Below are 19,194 nucleotides of genomic sequence, written 5' to 3'. Positions count from 1 at the left end.
TGGGCTTTCGCGCCGTCCGCTGCAGGCGACGTGAGGGGCTTCTGGGAGGGGAGGGCTGCCTTCAGCGGAGCGGTCTTTTCGACGCCAAGTCGAAGTAATCTGTGGAGCTGAGGGAACCCGGCCCCGATGCGAGCCCTAAGTGAGGGGCGCTGAGCGGAGAGCCCGGTACGATCCCGGAGGGGCGAGGTGTCCGTCTGCGCTCGGTGACGGCGCCTGAGGGCAGGGACGCCAAGCCCCAGGCCTGTCAGCCTTCCCTAATCGGGTCGTTAGTTGGAGGTGGGCAGGGGTTGGTGGGGCTCTCAGTGCCACAGCAAGGCTTCCTTGTGATGCCGAGTGCTTTAGATGGGCGTGCACCTCCTGATGCGAGGGTAACCGTGCGTCTTTCTCCCTCCAGGCAGCACCGATTGCTATGTGCTGGTGCCTGAAGCCCTCAGCAGAACCCCGCAGAGGTGGGCTGGAGCCATGCTCCCCATAACGGCACTGCCAAGAGCATCCCACCATGCGTGCAGCCTTTAGGAGCAGCTGGGTGTGTTGAAAGACCATCTTCAAGGTGTCTTGAAAACTAATGTAAGTAGCTTCACACTGTGCTAGAAAGCCGATTTTCTCATCTTGTTATTTATCTGTGTGTACCCTTCTTTCTTAAGAGAATGATATCTTCTAAGTTCGTAGAAAGAGTTCCTCTCCAATTTTGTATTTGGTCTAAGATTCTTATAAACACGATGTCAGGCCTCTGATTTGTTTTGTGCTTTTTAAGCACGCATAACTAATAGGGGAGTGGTATGAAGGAGCCAAACTCCATTTGATTTGGTAATGGATGCCCCTATCTGTCAATGTTCTCCCTAGGGCGGGGATGCAGAACGCACTCTCCTTTCTTGACTACAGATCCTGGTGTTGGAAATGCTGTACGAATGCCCTGCAGCTCCCAGTGTGTCCTGTCACATTCCTGCATGTAGCAGTCAATGTCACTGGCAGTTATGCCAGTAATTCAGGTCACTCCTGCAGGTGCTATGCAAGAGAAGAGCTTAAATGGCTTCTCAGCATTTTAATGTATCTCTTTTGAATTGTTTTATTCTCAGTGTTCCCATAAGCACAATGTCGTGTACTTGCAAAGGCATCTCAAACATACACAGAAAGGCAGTGAAGGGATGGATTACCCTATAGATCTAATACTGAAAGATTTCCTTTGAGGAATTATGTTTAAAACTGTGCATTTAAGCAAGCACAGGCAATCAGAGCTTCCTCTTAGCATTGCCATACATGTATGTATCCATAGGGACTGATTATTCAGCTTTCAAATGCAGATTGCTGCACTACTTTCCTCTTATTTCATTAAATTCTAACAGTACAGTGGAAAAGCAGCTACTTTGTGCAGAAAGTAATATATTTTACTTGCACTAGTGTAATTTTTACATGGGATTACTGTTCAGATTAATTGTTCCACGAGGAGGTGAAGCTTCCTGAAATAACTTTTAGATGCAGACTCACATTCCAACAGACATATAAAAATGTTTTATGTCCTACAAGGAAGGCAAATGGGAGTAGTCAAGCTTATTAGATTGTTTCATCATTGTAGGCAATAGAAAGTTTTTGGGAGGAAAAGATGGCCTTCTAAGCTCCAGAAAAAAAAAATAATAGCTGATGTCATGTTTAGAATTACTTCATCTTTTGCATATTCATTTATAAATAAGCCAGCATTGGAAAAAGTCCTATCAAGAAGGATCACAGAATTGTAGGGGTTGAAAGGAAACTGTGGAGTGCAACTCTCTGCTAAAGCAGGCTCCCTTCAGCAGGTTACATAGGATACTCCAGTAATTTTAAAAGTACTATAAAAATTAATTTATAGAAAGCTAGAGAATATTCCTTTAAGCACAGAATGTATAGTGAGAAAAACAATGTGTAGTATTTCCGTGAAGAAAAATTATTTTTCCATTTAAATATGAATATTTTTTTCCTGTAGTTCACATTGGTGTTCTTACAACTGTTGGTGTTTTTTTCCTACAAAACATCCTCAGCAGTAGCAATCCAACCTCACTTTTGCTCTGTGAGAGCAGCTTGAGAGTTGCAAATGATTTCAACAGTACTGGTCAAATTGACTTCTGTTTTACACAGTATCTACAGATCATGTTTCTACTCATGTTTCACTGACTTCTAGAAAATGAAGCCACAATGTAGAAATAGCGGTATAACATGTGGGAAGCAGATAATTTGGGCAGTGGACAGCACTGGCAACCTAGAACTGTGGACAGTTTTGACCTGTTCACAATACATTATAGCTAATAAAGCCTACCGTGCAAGTTAAAATAGACAAAGCAGAGTTTACAAACGGCATCAGGCTCATAGACTTAAAGTGTCTCTGTATAAAGTGGGAAAGATCCTCACTTTAAACCTCTTCTTAGGGTCAAGAGAAATGATATACATTCAAAGAAGTTTAAGGCTTAATGTTACACTGGGATTCTTCCTCCAGCCCACTACTATTTCCTCTATTCTTTCTTATGCATTTCTCTTTCTTTCCTGTGCTCACCTTATTTAATAAGTACTCTAATTTCTTAACATTACACACAGTACTGAAGTGTTCTATGCAAACACTGTAAACAGTTACAGTTTTCTGTCCTACTTTAATTCTTTCCATTTTTTCTGACTTCATCCTTCTCCTCTCCTTTTTCCCCTCATTCTTTTCTCTCAATTGCCTGAAGAATCTGCATTAATGGAGTAACTCCTATCTTAGTTTCTTTCCATTCTTTCTTTTCTCGCTAAATAGAAGTACACTCGGAGCAGATTTGGGAGAGCAGAAAAAGCATTTCTGATGCTGGAACACTATTAGCAGCAGGAGGTGTTTATGTTGTTACCAAATCTTCTTCTGTAGTAACTATCAAGAGAGTTGGAGTTTCAAAAGTAAAATTACACCTCATTTTCTGTACCTATTCTGATATAAGCCTTTACACAGTGGATGCTGAAACTTGCATCTCCAGGCCATCATATTATGAACATGGGCTTCAAGTACAGTCTTTTCAGCCTGTTGTGCATCTCTATTGTGAAACACTTGTTAAAGTCATGGGAGAAGGCAACAGCTGATTAAAAAAAGCAAGCTCTTCTGATTTTCTGCAGGCAGTCTTTAATCTGACCAGTGATTCCCAAGGCCTGCTTGAATGATGCAAGTGGGCAGAGTTTGGGAAACAATAATGGCTTTGTACAACATTACTTTAAAAATAAATACTTCCTTCAGACAGAAAAAACTGGGATAACACTTGGAAAAAAAGAATGGCTAAGTGTAGCAAAATCTGCACTGAATCAGAGTGCAGAAAAAAAAGAGGTGGTAAGTATCAGCATGCCTTTTTATTTGTTGATTAGAATTGAAATTACAGGGATGTAAATAGGAAAATGATTAGGAAGTGGAGGAAGGCAAGCAGACAAAAAGGTTGTTAGAAATAGAGGATGCAGACAGTTTTCCTAGCAGAACACCACAGTGCTGTTTTTGTTTTTTTTAATTGCAAGTGATATACTTCGTATTGCAGTAAAACAAAGCCTCACACAAGAAAAGAAGGTATTGTAAAACTTCAAGCTGAATGAATAAATTGAGGAGCTAACTCGCTTGGAGACAATGTATGGCCAAATGCAAAGTTCCTGGTCTGCCAAGAAAGCTGCTTCTTTCAGCTTTTGCTACATAAAGAGGAAAAGGTGAGGAGCTGCATTGCCCTCTGGTTTTCCAAATGCTCTGCTCAGTAAAATCGTTTTTGCAGCTTCTCCTACAGAGAAGTCACCCTGTGACCCTGCAAAGAGGGACAGCACTTCAGTTACACAGTGAGTCACAGGCAGCAGGCATTTTAGTGGCAATAGCTGCAGCATTCCCAGCATTCTGTTTCACTGAGAAATGTGTGATGAAGAAAAGAAAGATTTGAGAGTGATTTGGAGCTGAGATTCACTCAGATGAATGATGAGGCAGATATGTTAGAATTTAACTCTCAGTAGGTAGAAGGCTCTCTTCAAGCTGTCAGCTGCACACAGCTGCCTACCTGAAATATTTTGTTGTTCTTTTCTACACAGTGCAATTAGATTTCATATTGAATTTTACCCTTCCTTCCTTTCACTGTGTAAATATAAACATTTCAGTTTTACATATACTTTGAATTAATTTTCTGGTAAACCTATGAGGACTTTCAGCTAAGGTGATTACTATCGCTCTGTGAGAACAACTGACAATCAGTTTTAAAGTGACAGAAATATGTCCTGCACCCTGCTGTGGACTTCACTCCATCGGTTAAGGAGTGGCTCCGTGAGCAGTTGTTTTGCTGTTTGTCACATTGGAGGAGAGTGGGACTCCCCATGTGGGTCATGGGACCAGCAGCTGAGGGCAGAGCTTTCCAGAATGAGTCTGTTCTGTCAGTGGCAGATCCATTTCAGGAGTTTCCCTCCCCTGCTAGAGATTTCTGCTTGCCCTTTGTCATGCCAAATCAAGCATTCAGTCTGGACACGCTCTAGCTTGGAGGAAAGAAGCCTCTGCTGACAGTGGGGGTGGACCACTGGGGAGGTAAGCCTCTTCAGCTCAGAAATAAAAAGATATACCAATTATTATTAAGCTACCAAGCATTAAACAGCATTATTTTAAAACCATGCTTTAAAATGATTGCTTTCTCTATGACACAACATTTCTCCATTAGTATTTTAACCGTGAACGTCTATTAGTTATTCTAACATGTGATGTTCAGAAATGAGAAATCTCCTTATTAAATATCAACATTCAAGACCCAGGCAAGTGCTTGATTTTGAAGGGCACTACACACCTAATCTAGAAAAGCATTTAGTTTATGCTTGACTTTGTATATATAAATGCAACATTTTTCATGAGACAGTAGCAGCTTTTGAGATGAGCACTGTCTTCAGAACTTCTGCGGTTTAAAACCAGGAACTAAATACCTTGAAGGGTCAGAAGATAACCTTTTACTTTCATTGCCCTCTCTTCCTGAACAGTCTTCACCTTCATTTAATATACATTTATCATTGCCATTTACAACAGCATCTCCATTCTGCATGCATTTGCTGAGTAATTTGGTGTTGTAGTGCAATGCATAGGGCTGCTGTTAAAATAATTCAGAGCTCCTTGCAGAAACTCAAGGACAGACTTTGCTTTGCCTTTGTCCACCATTTGGTTAGGGCATTTTTTTCCCCTGGGGAAGTTTTCTTTTTACATTCAGCGTGTTTTCCTGAGATCCAGAGAAGGGCAATGTTTTCATAAGCCTCAGCAAGAATTAAAAAAAAAAAGAAAAGGAACTTTGCATTTGCATTTTTACAGTTCATTGACAATAGCTAATGGGAAGGAAACGTGTGGGCTGGCTATTAGTTATGCACTCTCACTCTCAATATTACCCCATTGCCCGCAGTTTGGTTTCAAGCTTAAACGTTGATTAATGGGAGGTGATCTGATTTGGCAACAGTCCACACTTGAAAGTACAGCTAACTGAATAGCTTATATAAATGCACGACTCCTGCTGAGACAAATGGCATCAGTTCTGGAAACAACACAATGGAGTGTAACATGAGGATTTTTATTTATAAATCCCCATGATTTCTGTGTGTTAGGAGCTACATGCTCCTGGTGGCTTCCAGGTGAGCAGAAGTCACCTCCAACAGGCACCATGCCAATGACAGTATTTGAAGCAATCCTATTTACCTGTGTTGTCGTATTCAGCTCACGCTTTTTTGCCATCAGAGATACCAGTTCATAGGTGAAGTTGGAAGTTATATAGTAAGCACATTTAGTGCATTGCTTTAGAATGACAAGTTGAGCTGTCACTTATTTAACTACCTGACAATACAGGGAAGTAATTTTTGCTACTCTATTAAGATATATCCCATCTAGTTATTTACAGAACTGTCAAGTGCTGTGGTAAGTTCACTACTAGACCGTAAGCATGAAAGGCCTTAAAGCAGATCCTCAGAAAAGGCCTCAGCCTTTTCTGTGTCATCATAGAGTTGCAAACCTCTTAGCAGTGGGTTCACTTTTCGCTTCAGTCATCTTTTTGATGCCAAAATAGTTAAAGAAGCCTTTCTTATTTCACTTTATACTCTTTGCCACTTTTTAAATCTAATGTTTTGTTCTTCCTACTTTCATCCTTCTGTGCCCAGGGAATGCATCTGTAGTCCATTTGCATTCATGTTTTCCATACGCTCCCTTTTTGCATTAGGGGCTGGTTATGTGTTCTCCATTCAGTCCAGCTGACCTCCTGTTACACCTGCTGGTTTTCATGCAAGATAGTTATTTGCAGACAAGACAAACTTGTTTGCCAGTTTCTTTGACACGTTCCTTTCAGTAGAGGAGTATGATTAATAAATTCATGCTGCTGTGCTCTTACTATCTTCAATCACATCCATGGATAAGGACGTCTGCAATATTGCAATCATATTCTTTAATTTGCCTAATTCTTCATCACATGTTGACTAACTTGATATGGCAGCTCCCAGCTATGTAAGATGGTTAAGGGACTGTGATGGAAGAAGGTGACTTCCTGATTCAGAAATATATTTGAAATGGCTTTTCTGTACTTTTTGGATAGGTTTACTCTTCTTTGAGATGGAACAGCCTTAGAACAACAGTAACACAGCAGGCACTTCTGATTGGCAACTTACAGCAGATAAAAAGAAGTTTGTGACAGCCAACAATTGGCACCAGAACACTTCAGAAGTACCTACAGACATCTTAGTACTAAATACTCTAGGGAAAAAAAACAAACTTTATTATGACAGAAAATTACAAAACTACTGTTCTAATATTAATTTTTGCAACAAAATGAAAATCCCTCCAAACCAGGGAAAGAAGTTCAGCATAAGAATTTTTGTTTGCATTTATTTTTAACCTTTCACTGGAATAGCTTTTCCATATGGCAGTTGTAGTTATCTCTACAGGGAGAAGGATTCTGGTATTTCCTCCTTCCCCATGGAAGTGACTTATTTACCAGTGGGAATATTTCCACTGAGCCTCACTCAGCACACAGGAAAACAATAAAATCCTCCTTTTAAAACTATGTGTGTGTATGTGATTAACATCTGCAATGTATTACATGGCTTATAGATAATATATTGATTTCCCTCTTGCAATTACTGTTGAGATCAAATCAGTGAGATTGCGTGCAAAAAATGAAGGGGAATTTTTTTTGTGCCTATGATTACTTTCTTTTATTTCATTCTGTAATTGCAAATTCTACTTGTGGTCTACCAAGCAAACATAATCATCCATGAAAGGATTCCTTATATTGTTGTTGGTCCACCTCAGTAAGTTATTTTTTATAATATATCAAAACCATATTTAATTCATTACTTTTTTGAAGTTAAATGACAGGTCACTCCTTGCCACCACCATAACAAAATCCAGTTTGACTACAGCCAATTCTGCTTGTTTTTCCTAGTCTGATAGCATAGATGTACTACTTTGCTGCTAGTTTTGCAAGTGTACTGAGTAGGCTATTTCAGATACAAGAAGTGCTTCACTAAATAGATTCTATGTTCTACTGCACAGCTCTATGATAATCTTTCCATTTATTAAGGGCTGACTGAGCATTAATCCCATCATCCAGATGCATCAAGGAGGTCTGCACAACACCCTGTCCAGACCTACATTTACCAATCCTCTGGCAAATGGAGCTTTCAGCGTAGGTGCTTCTGAAACATGCTTCCTCACAACCATAGGGGCTTTTGTTAAGGTGCTGTGGGATCAGAATTTGAAGCAGAATTTCTGCAGAAGGGTTTCAAAGACAGTACTGTCCTGCTCACACTTCTATTTGTGAAACAGCGTTCAACTCAGTGTCTTGGAAGAAGGGTAAAATGAATTTAATGGAAGATAGGATGGAAGTCTACTGGCACTTTGTTAAGAGATACTCAATAAATGAAATTTTAAAATACTCTGAAAGCAAATGAGAAGTTTTACTCCTTTTGGAAGAGCTTACCTTCATTTTTACTTTTGAATATGGGTTGCTTTTTTAAAGGCAAGAATAGTTCATGTTTTTAAAGAAGTAGATCAGATTTTGCTCCTAGTGAGGACAAAAGCTAAGTTATAGGACCAACAGAACTTATGTCTTTTAATAAGAAAACAAAACAAAACAAAAGGAAAAATCCAGAGGAACTTCTCAAAGTTTTGACACATTCGTGACATTCACTAACAATAGTGCTAAAGCCAGCTTAAATAATCATTTCCTCCTTCCCAGCTGTTTCTATTCCTGTACATGCCTGCACTGTATAGCCACAAGCATTTGTGCAGCATACTGTGAACTGAATTCAGGGAACTAATGCAGCTGCTGAATAGCCTACTAAAGTGTTGTTCATGAAACCAGGCTCCAAATGATCCTAACTAGGGTAACAGTAAACTTACAAGGCCCATACTGAAGGGAAGTAGATTTACTTTAGTGTCACTCATTTACTTATGAATTGTCAAGAAACAATTCGTAAGTAAAAAATCAGATCATGTCTATAATACAGATACACTGGTGCCAAACTCACCTACTTCAGCAAGCAGTATAGTCAAATAGGAGAGGATCTGGAGAACAAAACAGGTGGTGCTGGGAAACCAGCTTCTGCACTATGCACGTTCCAGAAGCTTTATTTGAGACCAACCTGGCTTTACCCTACAGACCTGTAATGCTATGATGTGATGGAAAGCACAGCAACAATAGCAGGGTATCAAAGTCCTAGGCTGAAGCAAGTGAGGAGTAGCCCAAACACAGCAGCTGGGGATACATAAACAAAGGAAAGAAACTGCTTACCTTTTAGAAGGCCTCAGGTACACAGGGATCTCCACCAAGATCCCCTCAGCTCCACTGCCAGCCCTTAAATGAGGGCTGGGAAGGGGTGGATCCTGGCTCCATCCCTTCCAGTCACTCAGCAGCACTGCATGCAGCTGAGCTCCCCTGGGTTGGCCCTGCCTTCCACCAGGTGCTCAATCACTGCTTCAAGCTGTGACTTAGTGTTTCTGCTACAAGATTCCTTAGAAACCAGAACACATTAGAGGCAGTCCTGAAGTGCAACTCCTGGTTTTATTTCAACTTTAAGCAATACAGTTCACGTGCTCTTCCATGCTAAAAGCAGTAGAGCCCTGTGTTGAGACACGCGGGATGCCATCCTAAGGAGCTTTTCCACTGGCATAATTACATCACCTTTCTAAATGACATGAGCTGGAAAGGTAAAAGGGGTCTTCTGTAAGTCTTCCTATTATCTAAACCAGATTTCTAGCACAGCTATGCTGCAGCAGAGGTGCTTATTTCTAACACTGCTAATATAATTACTCTAGCAGACATGTAAAAACACAATAAATCTCCCAGCTTGCCCCATGACACAAACCCAGTGTTCTCCATTAGAACCCATGTTTACAGAACCTTGACCTCTACGTAGAGCTGCATTTATATTGCAGAGAAGCCCATCTGTATGTAAGAAAGGAATAGGGATATGTGAAGTTCTAAGAATGATGCTGAATGCTTTTTCTGTGAGAGCAGAATCTCTTGCTGCTAGGTGGTAATTTAGGTCAAAAATGCTATCAACTTTTCCTTCATCTGTGGCTTGTGGATATAAAAAGGCATGTATGGAATTTGCAGGGCTCAAGCACTCGCTGCACAGTAAAGTACCATACTGGTAATTACAATTCTTACAACTCTCTGAGGGCTAAACCAGAAGATTAAAAGAACTTTATTTTCCTGAGAGATTAAATGTTCTATACTTAAATAACTGGGATAGTTGATCATTGCTATAAAGAGGCTGATAGTGTTTATTGCTGGCTTTGCACTTCCTGTGCAATGATATGTAGGTCATTGTAAAACCTAGGGAAGACAGACATGAGACTGAAAAAGAGGGCTGAAAATCAGAAAGTCTGAATCCTTGCTGAGCCTTGGATAAAAAACTTCTCTTTCTGTTGCACACATAACTAAAGATAATACTTCTATAATGTACAATGGTGCTATATATGGCTATTCTGATATGTGTAAAATATTTTAATGTGTTGATGTGGAAGAGATTACAGTCATACTAATATGCATATAAATGAAAGCTCTGTGTTTTATGGGAATAATAAGAGGGGGGAAAAAAGATGTAAGATTGTACGTTAGACAAACGTGGGAAGTCATGTATTGCCATTGCATCAGCTGAGTTTTGCATTTTTGAAGGCAAATGGCAACGAGAAGCCAAGGTGAAATCAGAGCCTCATGTAACATCTGGCAATTACTAATATATTTTTCACTTTGTTTGACATTTTAGTTATGTTTCAGTGTACATGTTTGTGCAATATATATATACATATATATAGTGTGTGTGTATCCATGATAGCTTTACACTCTAATTCTGTGACTACATGCAATAAATCAGAGAGCTGTGATTGATACGTAGCTACACAGATGACTCAGCTTTATCAGAAGATGTTTCTGAGAAAAGTCAAAGCCATTCCTAAAACTATTCTATGTCCTAGAGGCTACTTATAAATAATGAATTATGTCTTTGGGGGGGGGAAAGAGATGTAAATAATTGCAAGGCATTCTTTCATTTACGAAGGCACCATAGGCTTGCTATACTCACTGTAGGAAGAAATAGCACTGTCTCTGAGCAATTATTGAAGGGAAAAATTACAAGTGTGTGTTGTAATTGCAGGAGTCTACATTATGTCATCAGTCTGGTAGGATTGGGTGGAGACATGACAGCCTTGGAATGGTAAGTACTGACCTTTGAACACCGACAGAGAATGAGCACGGCTCCATAAAGCAAGGAATGTATTTGGGCTTCTAAATTACCATGATTTGCCACTATTTCAGAGATCAATGGAAGTTTATAACTTTATGTATAATGCCGAATCTGTACCTCCTTAAGACTTCAAAAAAAAAAGGCAAAGAAGACTTTGAGAATTTTAGATCAAATTGCCTCATTCCTTAAATGAAAAAAAAATAGAAGAAAAACAATCAAAATATCTACTCTCAGATACTTGCAAGATAATAAAGTGTTATGAAACAGTTAACATAATAATGTTGAATCAATCCCCTTCTGACGGTCCAGCAGTCCTGGGCAGATAGAGTAAATCTCAACTTAATATGACCTGTGATCTTGCCTCTTGTGCTTTTCCCACAATTACCCAAGGAAATGTAGTCCAGTCAGGACACCTCCACAGCCCCAGATAGTTGGGAAGTTTCTCCTGTAGAGTGGTTCCTAATGGCTGACTGTCACCCGATACTGGGGAGGACAGGCATCCTTGGCGGGATGAGAACTGGCCACAGGGTTGTGGTTATAATTAGACACTTGTTATTATAAATTTAGGTATCAACATAGCTTATAATCTATAATTTCTAGGGCCTAACATAGCTTACAGTTGCACAGAATTTCTAGAATTCTCAGTTAGGCACACTTTCCAGTTACCCACGGCCTCTGTAGATCCAATGAAATTCTTAACAACCAGCGTATTGTTAACACCTGGACTCAGGCTTTAAGTAGAAGATCACGAGTCAAAGGCTCAATCAGTCCTCACAGGAATACCACAGAGGTGCTCCTGGCCTCTGAAGGATCCCAGGTTTTGCTGTCCAGCTGTGGCACCATTCAAAGTCCCACTCAGGGTTTGCTGCTGATTCATTTTATAGAGAGTGCTCTCTGTACTTTCCTGTTCCATGATGGGTGTCACCACATTCTGGCAGCTCAGCAGCTGGGGCTTGATAATGCTTGTGGCTTTCTCATCCTATTTGAGGGTGTCCCTCCATGCTGGCACCGGAGAGGAGGAGAAAGAAAGGTGGAAGGTAATACATGACCAGCCTCCTTATGGATGTTTACCTTATTGTTGTTTATGCTGGCTGTTATCAAGGAGTACTAGTACTAAACTCACAAGTTTGGTACTATTCTGTATCTTTACAGAATCATGAAATGGCCAATATGTTTAGTAAATTATCAGACTAGGAGGGCATGAAAGCCCATAGGTATTAGGATTTGGCTATGATATTCTTGTGGCAAGCTGAAGAAATGATCTCGAAAGCATGAAATGGCAGGCAAGAGAAAATGCCTCTGGCTATAAATACAAGTAAGAACAGCTGGTTAATCAGGAGTTTTGGGGTAATCCTAGATCACAAACTGATGAACCAACCAGTAGGAAAAAGGAAAAAAAAATCCAGTTATGCTAAGATGAATACACAGGAGCATTACACATAAGATGTATGCAGTAATCCTTTTGCTCTACTGCTAGTAAGTGAGAATACTATGTTGTTTCATGCTATTGTTTCAGTAATTACATGAATTCACTGAAAATAGGCCAAAGTATTATCCAAACTTTAAAAGATGTGATTTATGATTTGAAGAATTGCTGTTCTTTGGAGTTGTATGGGAAAGAGAAAAACTGTTTTGAAATAAAAAGATAATGCTGGAAAGATAACAAGAATAGCTGTTGTCTTTGTCCTCTGTCACTGAATCATACAATGTCTGAGGCTGAAAGGCCTTGGTGGTCCAACCCTCTGCTCAGAGCAGGGTCAGCTACAGCAGGCTGCCCAGCAGCGTGTCCATGGAGCTCCAAGTATCTCCAAAATTGGAACTCCACAACCTGCCTTGACAAGCTGGGTCAGTCTTTGTCCACTCTCACAACAAAAACGTTTTTTCTTATCTTTATGTAGAATTTCTTGTATTTCAGTTTATGCCCTCTTGTCCTGTCACCGGGTAGCGCTGAGAAGAGTGGCTCAGCCTTCTTTCCTCCCTCCCACCAGTCACATAAACACATTGATAAGGTCATCCTTGAGCCATTTTTTTGTTTTTGTTTCTGTGGGTTTTCTTTTGTTGGAGGTTAAACAATCCCATCTTTTTTCCCAGATAAGAAATAACGAGCAGAATTGCAGGAAAAATGAGTTAGATTAGACAGAAAGTCAGAGTCCGGATAAATAAGTATGGGAATAGACTGCTCACTGAAATGAGCTGTGCTTGCACACACCACCACGGGTTTTTAAGAACCAAATGGTTCTTAAACTGGTTTTTAAGAGCCAAAGTAGGTTGAAATATGAGATTTCTGGGCTGCGTTATGCACGCAGCTGTTCTGCAGGCTGATTTGATTTGCCTCGAGCCTCTACGTTAATTATAATGACAAAGACAAAATTTGCCAGCAATCTTAAAAATAGATGCTACTAACCTACCTTTAATCAAGCATCCACAGACAAATGCCGTTTAACAACACCAACTGTGGTCACAGCTTCGATTCTTAATCGGAGCAGCCATTTATCCTTTGGTTTTGTTCTGTTTGGATTCCGCTTAGGGAAGATAGAATGGAAAGCAATCATTCCTGCTGTAAAAGGCTTCCGAAAGGACCGGGCTGAAAATGTTTGCATGCCGTAAGAAGGCACGCAAGGCTGTCAAGCAAACCGGATTCCGTTCCGCTCCGTTCCGTTCCGCGCTCTCCCGCGGCTCACAGTCGCCCCCTGCCGGCCGCCGCCGGCCGCTCGCTTCCCGGAGCGGCGTCGCGCTGCTGGTGGCGTCACGCATAGAGCTACGGCTGGAACGAGAGAAGTCCGTGTTTTCCAAGTGCAGCAATGCAGCTGGTTCAGCTGGCCTGGGGAAGATAATTCTGCGTTTAGTAATAGTGCCGCAATAGCGTGTTTTCTTGATGTAACTCTTGGCTGCACGGTGAGTGTTAAATTCTCGTTCCTTCACATCGTCACATAGCCCACCCCTATCGTGTGCTGAAGTGACCAGATGAACTAACACAGAAGTTGGGCCTTTCTTCCTCTATTATTTACACAGCACACTCACTTTAGTTCCAACTACTCTCAACTTTGGCTATGCAATCCTTGAGACAGAAAGTACAATAAGGAAGTTGCTAAGTACGAAAAGCTCCTTGGCTTTCCTGCCTCGGAGGGAGAGGAACATTACAAGAAAGAATACATCAGCAGTGGACGACTAGTGAATGAGGCTCCGCTTGGATCCCATCTGGAAACGGCTATCAGCATTATATGGAGCTTGAAACGTGTTGTGTGCAAGTAGGATTCTAAAAGCTTCACTTGGAACCCAAATCTGAAAGCATCCTGTTTTGTTGTGTTTTGGGGTTTTTTTGTTTTGTTTTGTTTTGTTTTGTTTTGTTTTTATGCTAAATGTTTCTAAGTTGTTGGTTTTAACTGGAACTGCAGGAACCCAAGGCTTTCAATTGCATGCAAACCTGCCCTAACCTGACACCTTTTACGAGCTTAAAAAAAAAATATCAGAGGAATGTAGGCTTCTACCAGAGCCTGCCACCAAAGCGTGGAAACATCCTGCCAACATGTTTACTCACTGCTGTAATGAGCACATGCAAGATTAGAAAGTTTGTTTAGGTATTACTGGAAACCTTTTTCCATCACAATCCTTTCAGCTGTTTCACAAGGACTGAGCAGGAAATTTGGCCTTTGGGCTCACACGTAAGGTACGTGTAGTGGTGAGGGAAGACTTAGCAGTGCCAGCTGTAACCAGGGAGCTGCCTAGTGAGTGCACTGTGGGTCACTACCAGACTAAGGTACAGGAACTTGCAATGACATGAACAACAGAGGGAATTAAGAGTCACAGCCTAAATTGGCTCTTTTGTCAGTGTCATGTAATGTGCTTGGGATAGTTTGCCTGCGTATGGCACAACTGCAGTATAATTGCAAACATCAAGAAATGAGTATGTAGACTTAGGTGGGTTGGGATGGCTGTAACATAAATCTGAGGCAGGGGAGGAGCTGCAGCCCAGTGATGCAAAGAGTTGATTTCTCTGCTCTATAAAACACATCCTGTGATTTCCTACTCGTGTACTGCTTCTTAGTGTAGTCAAGCACAAACTATTTAAGGCAGGGATTCACTGTGCGTGCAATTGTGTGTTATGTAATAATAATGATGTGTCTAATTGCTATTGAAAAAAAAAGTAATAATAATAATAATGGCTGTGATTTCTGCCTTCCAAAGTAGTGCGTATTTTCTTTGAAGTAATCAGGGACTTGTTGCTAGGCAGTTAATATTTAAGGTACCTTAAATATTTTAATGCGTCTATGCCTGCTGTTTCTAGGCACCAATATTTGTTTATGTTATCATTATACAACCCTTTCTACCTTATATCCTTTGTTCAGTCTATCCATACAGTGAAATTTCAGTCACACTTTTTTTTCACAGGTAGCAGATTTACTTTACTACAGTTGAGAATGATAAAATCCCTCTGATGCAGATTTCTTCTTTGTCAGGATGTTTTGCACTAATGTTTTGCACTAATACCATTTACTCTTTCTTTGCACAGTCCTTCTCCCAGGTGTGTTCTGTCTTTGTGATGGCTTGGTGTGTAGGCATGTAGTGATTTTAATAAAGGTTTGAATTTAATGGTTGAGAATCAAGATTCAAGATCACCTTTAATTGTAGATGTAAACTAGGAATTGAAATACTGACTTTTTTTGACCAAGCTCTAAATTTTTAAGAAAAGTCTTCACATGTGATCTCTGGTAAGACAGTGGGCCAAGAGAAACAGAGATTTCATGGTAGCTGGAAGGCAATCAAAGAGGGTGGGAGGGAGGTATAAGATCTCATCAGAAATTACAACTTTGAGGGAAGATCCTGGGAGCAAGGAAGCACTAACAATACTGATATACATAACTAGGGGAATGTGCTGCCACTACTTCAGTCCTTCGGAAGAATCATAGAATCACAGAAGCACAAGGTTGGAAAGGACCTACAAGATCATCTAGTCTAACCGTCCTCCCATTACCATTGCTCCCACAAGCTACTAAACCATATCTCGTAGCTCCTCATCCAGACAGAAGTAAAAATATCAAATCCTTTTGGCAGCTCTGCAACACTGCTTTAGATTTTCCTTGGTTTCATCTCAATTTTATTCAAATAAAATAGAAAAATTCCTGCTGGGTAAAGTGTTCTTACACACAAAACGTAAGCTGCAAGCTGTGTGCTTGGAGAGCCGTGAGACACTGTTGTCTCTCTGTGTTCTTTGCCTCAGATCTATATGGGCTGCAGAAAATATCCATTATCTGCTTGCCAGCCCTATGGGAAATACACCAAAAGCATTATTCCAAACCTTGCTCATTTCTGCAGAGGAGCTGAGCTTTCCTGATAGAAATGGATGAGAACTCAAAGTTCACCAGATGATGAAAGGCAATAAATCAGAGCCTGAAGTAATTCATGTGATGATTTTGCAGACCCAGTCTGTTCATTGTCAGGTATCACAGAAAGTTTCATACCGCTTTGTTGCTAAATTCAGCATATTTCTTCCATTGTTTTAAAACTGAGATACCCCCACACACACTCCTTATTTGTAATGGATTTTAAAATTGTGAATGCAGCTGAACAGCACTGCAGACAAATCCTCTATGCACTGAATGTGCGTAATTAAAGTAATAGCATGTCAAAGTTCATCACATTTTCTTGTCAGCTTACCTCATCTCCTAAAAAGAAGTGCCATTTCTCCTTGGGAGAAACTACTTATTTTCATGTCTCTTCAATCTGAAGGTTTTTGTTTTCTTTTACTGAGACTTTTAATGATGTCATCGATCAGTGCAAATTCTAACAGTGATTTCTGAGTTTGCTGTGGAACACACATTGCAGATACTGTACAGTCCTTGTACTGATGTCTGATGTAAAGGACTGCTGGTAAAGACCTCCATATTCCATGTTTAATTCTGAGAAGTGAAGGCCGTTTTTGCAGACGTGGCCCTTTGGCATTCTGTTCAATGAAATGCATGGCAAAGGCACTTTTAAAAAAAATTTTTTTTTGGTAAACTGATGTATAATGTGAAATTTTCTACTTCTGGTTGGCTGCTGCAGGGATGCTGAAGGCTGAACCTCTTCCTCCTTTTTGAGCAGACTCTCAACTTCCAGAGAAGCGGTGGAAATTCTAGTGGGCAATAACTGAAATACCCTCTAATTTCTGCCCTTTTTTAAAAAGTTGCCTGTTTATAAATTCTGGAAGCATATTTGACAGAGAGTTGGTACATGTTCCTCTACTTTGTAACCAGGTTCCTGCCCATCTTAAAATAACTCCTGCTTTGGAATCCGCTGGCTGGCGTGCATTTGTATCTAGTGTTACAAAGGGCAGACAGACCATTGCACAGTGCTGCATGGAACTGCAGCCTGATGCCACCCACAATACTGTGAATGTGGGTTTTGTACAGAGCTGGGAAATCCAGACCATCCAGTATGCAAGGGTCACTTTGTGCAGCAAGGCTAATGTGTCTTAGTGCCACCCAGTTATCTTTAAGCAAATTATTTGTTTTCAGTGAAATAAACAGGCAAGTTCATTTGGATCTCCTACACCATTGTGAGATGCTTCTCATAAAAGGTGGAAGTGCCAATAAAATCATTCTATCGATGCTAAAATTGTTATATTCAAACTTCATTAATGACAGTATTATGTGTCTGAAGAAACATTTGGATTTTAAGTTTAATGTTTATGTTAAATAGAGGAAATCATACCTTTAAGAATGAGCACAGTGCTTCTATATGTATTCTACAGCCTGCATGACTGAGCTCACATTAGCTTTTTCTGAAAGTCTTTGCACTCAAGTGGCCCAAACTGCTATTTAGCAAAACTAGCTTTTGTAACAGACCCAAATATTGATCCAATATTCAATATTTACAGCCAATAACTTGAAATTTAGTTTCATTAGATAGCTGCATTTTGTTACTTGGAAAAAAACAAACAAAAAAAACAGTACCAAAAAGCACAGAAGCTACATCTTAGACTGATTTCCTATTCAGTAGATACATTCCAGCTACCAGAAGCTTTTTATTATTTCAACTATAATTTTTAAAAGAACATCCTGACCCCAACACGATATCCTCGCTCAGGATACTGAGCCAGCCTTTCCAGGCTGGTTTACATTGCTGCTAGAGCACAGGGGAATCACCTGCCTCTATAAACTGTGCTGTGTTGCCTCCCTGCCACGTGGGTTAGTGTTTTGCTTGTACTCTTTTTCTTCCTCAACTCGTCTGCAAACAGAGCTGACCTAACCTGCAGTTGGAAGTAAAACACATCCCAGATAAGGGACTTGCACCTCCCACCAAAGGAAAGGAATCTGACACCAAAGAGTGCCACTCTTCTGCTCTTGAGGGCTTCTTCCTCAGGGTATGCTATGATTTGGCCAGGTGTAAATAGTCAAAATGCTATTTTTATAGGAAACACAATGCCTTCTGCTGTGACAGTTTAAATATAGAGAACAGACCACTACTGGCATTTGAAATATCACTGGATAAGATAATGCAATCAGAAAATAGCCTACGCTTTTACTGTGATTCTGAGTACAGGTTTCTCATACCCTTCTTGCTACTTTTAAATGAGCTGAAGTAGTGTCTTTTACTGGCTACTGGATTATTTGCATACTGAATAAATTAATGATTGACATTGACTCAAAATGAGTAATAGGCAGCTTCATTTTTTGGTATTAAAATCTTTGGGTTATTTTCATTTCTGAAGTGGCTATCACAAATGCAGTATGTGCATTTGAAAACCATGTTTCACAGCACACTTTTTTGCCACACTTGTAATGCAGTGTCATGCAATGTAATTCAGTCATTAGCATTAAAACCTTAATTGCTCTCTGCCTAGGTTTCGAAGCCAAGTTTCCACACCTAGTCACTCAGGGCAACCCATAAACCAGGTAGTACCCCAGTGCAGAAATGCAAATTTACAAAGGATTCTTTTCCTCTCTGCTAGCTAACCACATCATCGGCACCAATGCAAGGATGCAAGCAAGCTCTGCAAAGACAAAGAGCAGGTCAGAAACTTACAGGGACCAGGTGGGAGTCTTCACTTTACCCATTTCCTCTCTATTCCCTCATCTCAGCCCGTATGCAAAATGTGCACACTGATGTGTCAAGTCAGACATGCTGGACTGCCTGTAGTTTACTCTTGAGCAACAGAGGAAACAAAGAAAGGCTATGACTCAGAGCAACAGTCTTCCAACTAGGCGGCTCCAGGGCAGCCAGATGTACTTTCCCTTATTAGGACAGATCATGAAACCTTTCTTCATTTCGAATGGTACCTAATTCTGCAGTAGTATTGTTGACTTTAAGAATCGTCTTTTATAAAGAACTGCCAGCAGAAAGTAGCTGTAGCTCTAGCTTTGCTTCTTAAAAAAAGCTTTAATTTAATTTGACTCCACCTACTCTGACCAACATGAATAGTATAACATGAATCAGGCTCCATTAGCAGCAGATAATGTGTTTAAAAAGGACAGCACCTGTTCAACTTCCTGTAAATAGCATGTTTTTATG

General features: G+C 40.3%; 1 protein-coding gene and 1 long non-coding RNA gene across 5 annotated transcripts in view; one reads left to right on the top strand and one right to left on the bottom strand.

Moving 5' to 3' along the window:
• The window catches only part of INPP5F (inositol polyphosphate-5-phosphatase F), a 949,391-nt gene that overhangs the window by 37,887 nt on the left and 892,310 nt on the right, over positions 1-19,194 (bottom strand). The window contains exon 1 of one of the 3 annotated variants that reach the window (XM_048944054.1): positions 13,113-13,125. The exons of 1 other annotated variant lie outside the window; for it this stretch is intronic. The gene's annotated coding sequence lies outside the window, so the exon portion shown is untranslated. Of the gene's footprint in view, positions 1-294; positions 299-13,112; positions 13,126-19,194 lie in introns of those variants that run through there. One more of the 3 variants, XM_048944057.1, reaches the window with a different exon arrangement.
• Positions 16-16,142, top strand: LOC125692918 (uncharacterized). Of its 2 annotated transcripts, XR_007376931.1 has the most exons (5): positions 16-165; positions 395-567; positions 10,615-10,674; positions 13,232-13,599; positions 13,717-16,142. It is a non-coding gene; the product is annotated as an uncharacterized LOC125692918 (long non-coding RNA). The 2 variants fall into 2 exon arrangements; XR_007376930.1 differs by having other exon boundaries at positions 13,232-16,142.

This window comes from Lagopus muta, chromosome 5 (assembly GCF_023343835.1).
Source record: "Lagopus muta isolate bLagMut1 chromosome 5, bLagMut1 primary, whole genome shotgun sequence".
Lineage (NCBI taxonomy): Eukaryota > Metazoa > Chordata > Aves > Galliformes > Phasianidae > Lagopus > Lagopus muta.
The sequence above is the reverse complement of the archived record's forward strand: the minus strand, read 5'-3'. Positions and strand labels throughout refer to the sequence as shown.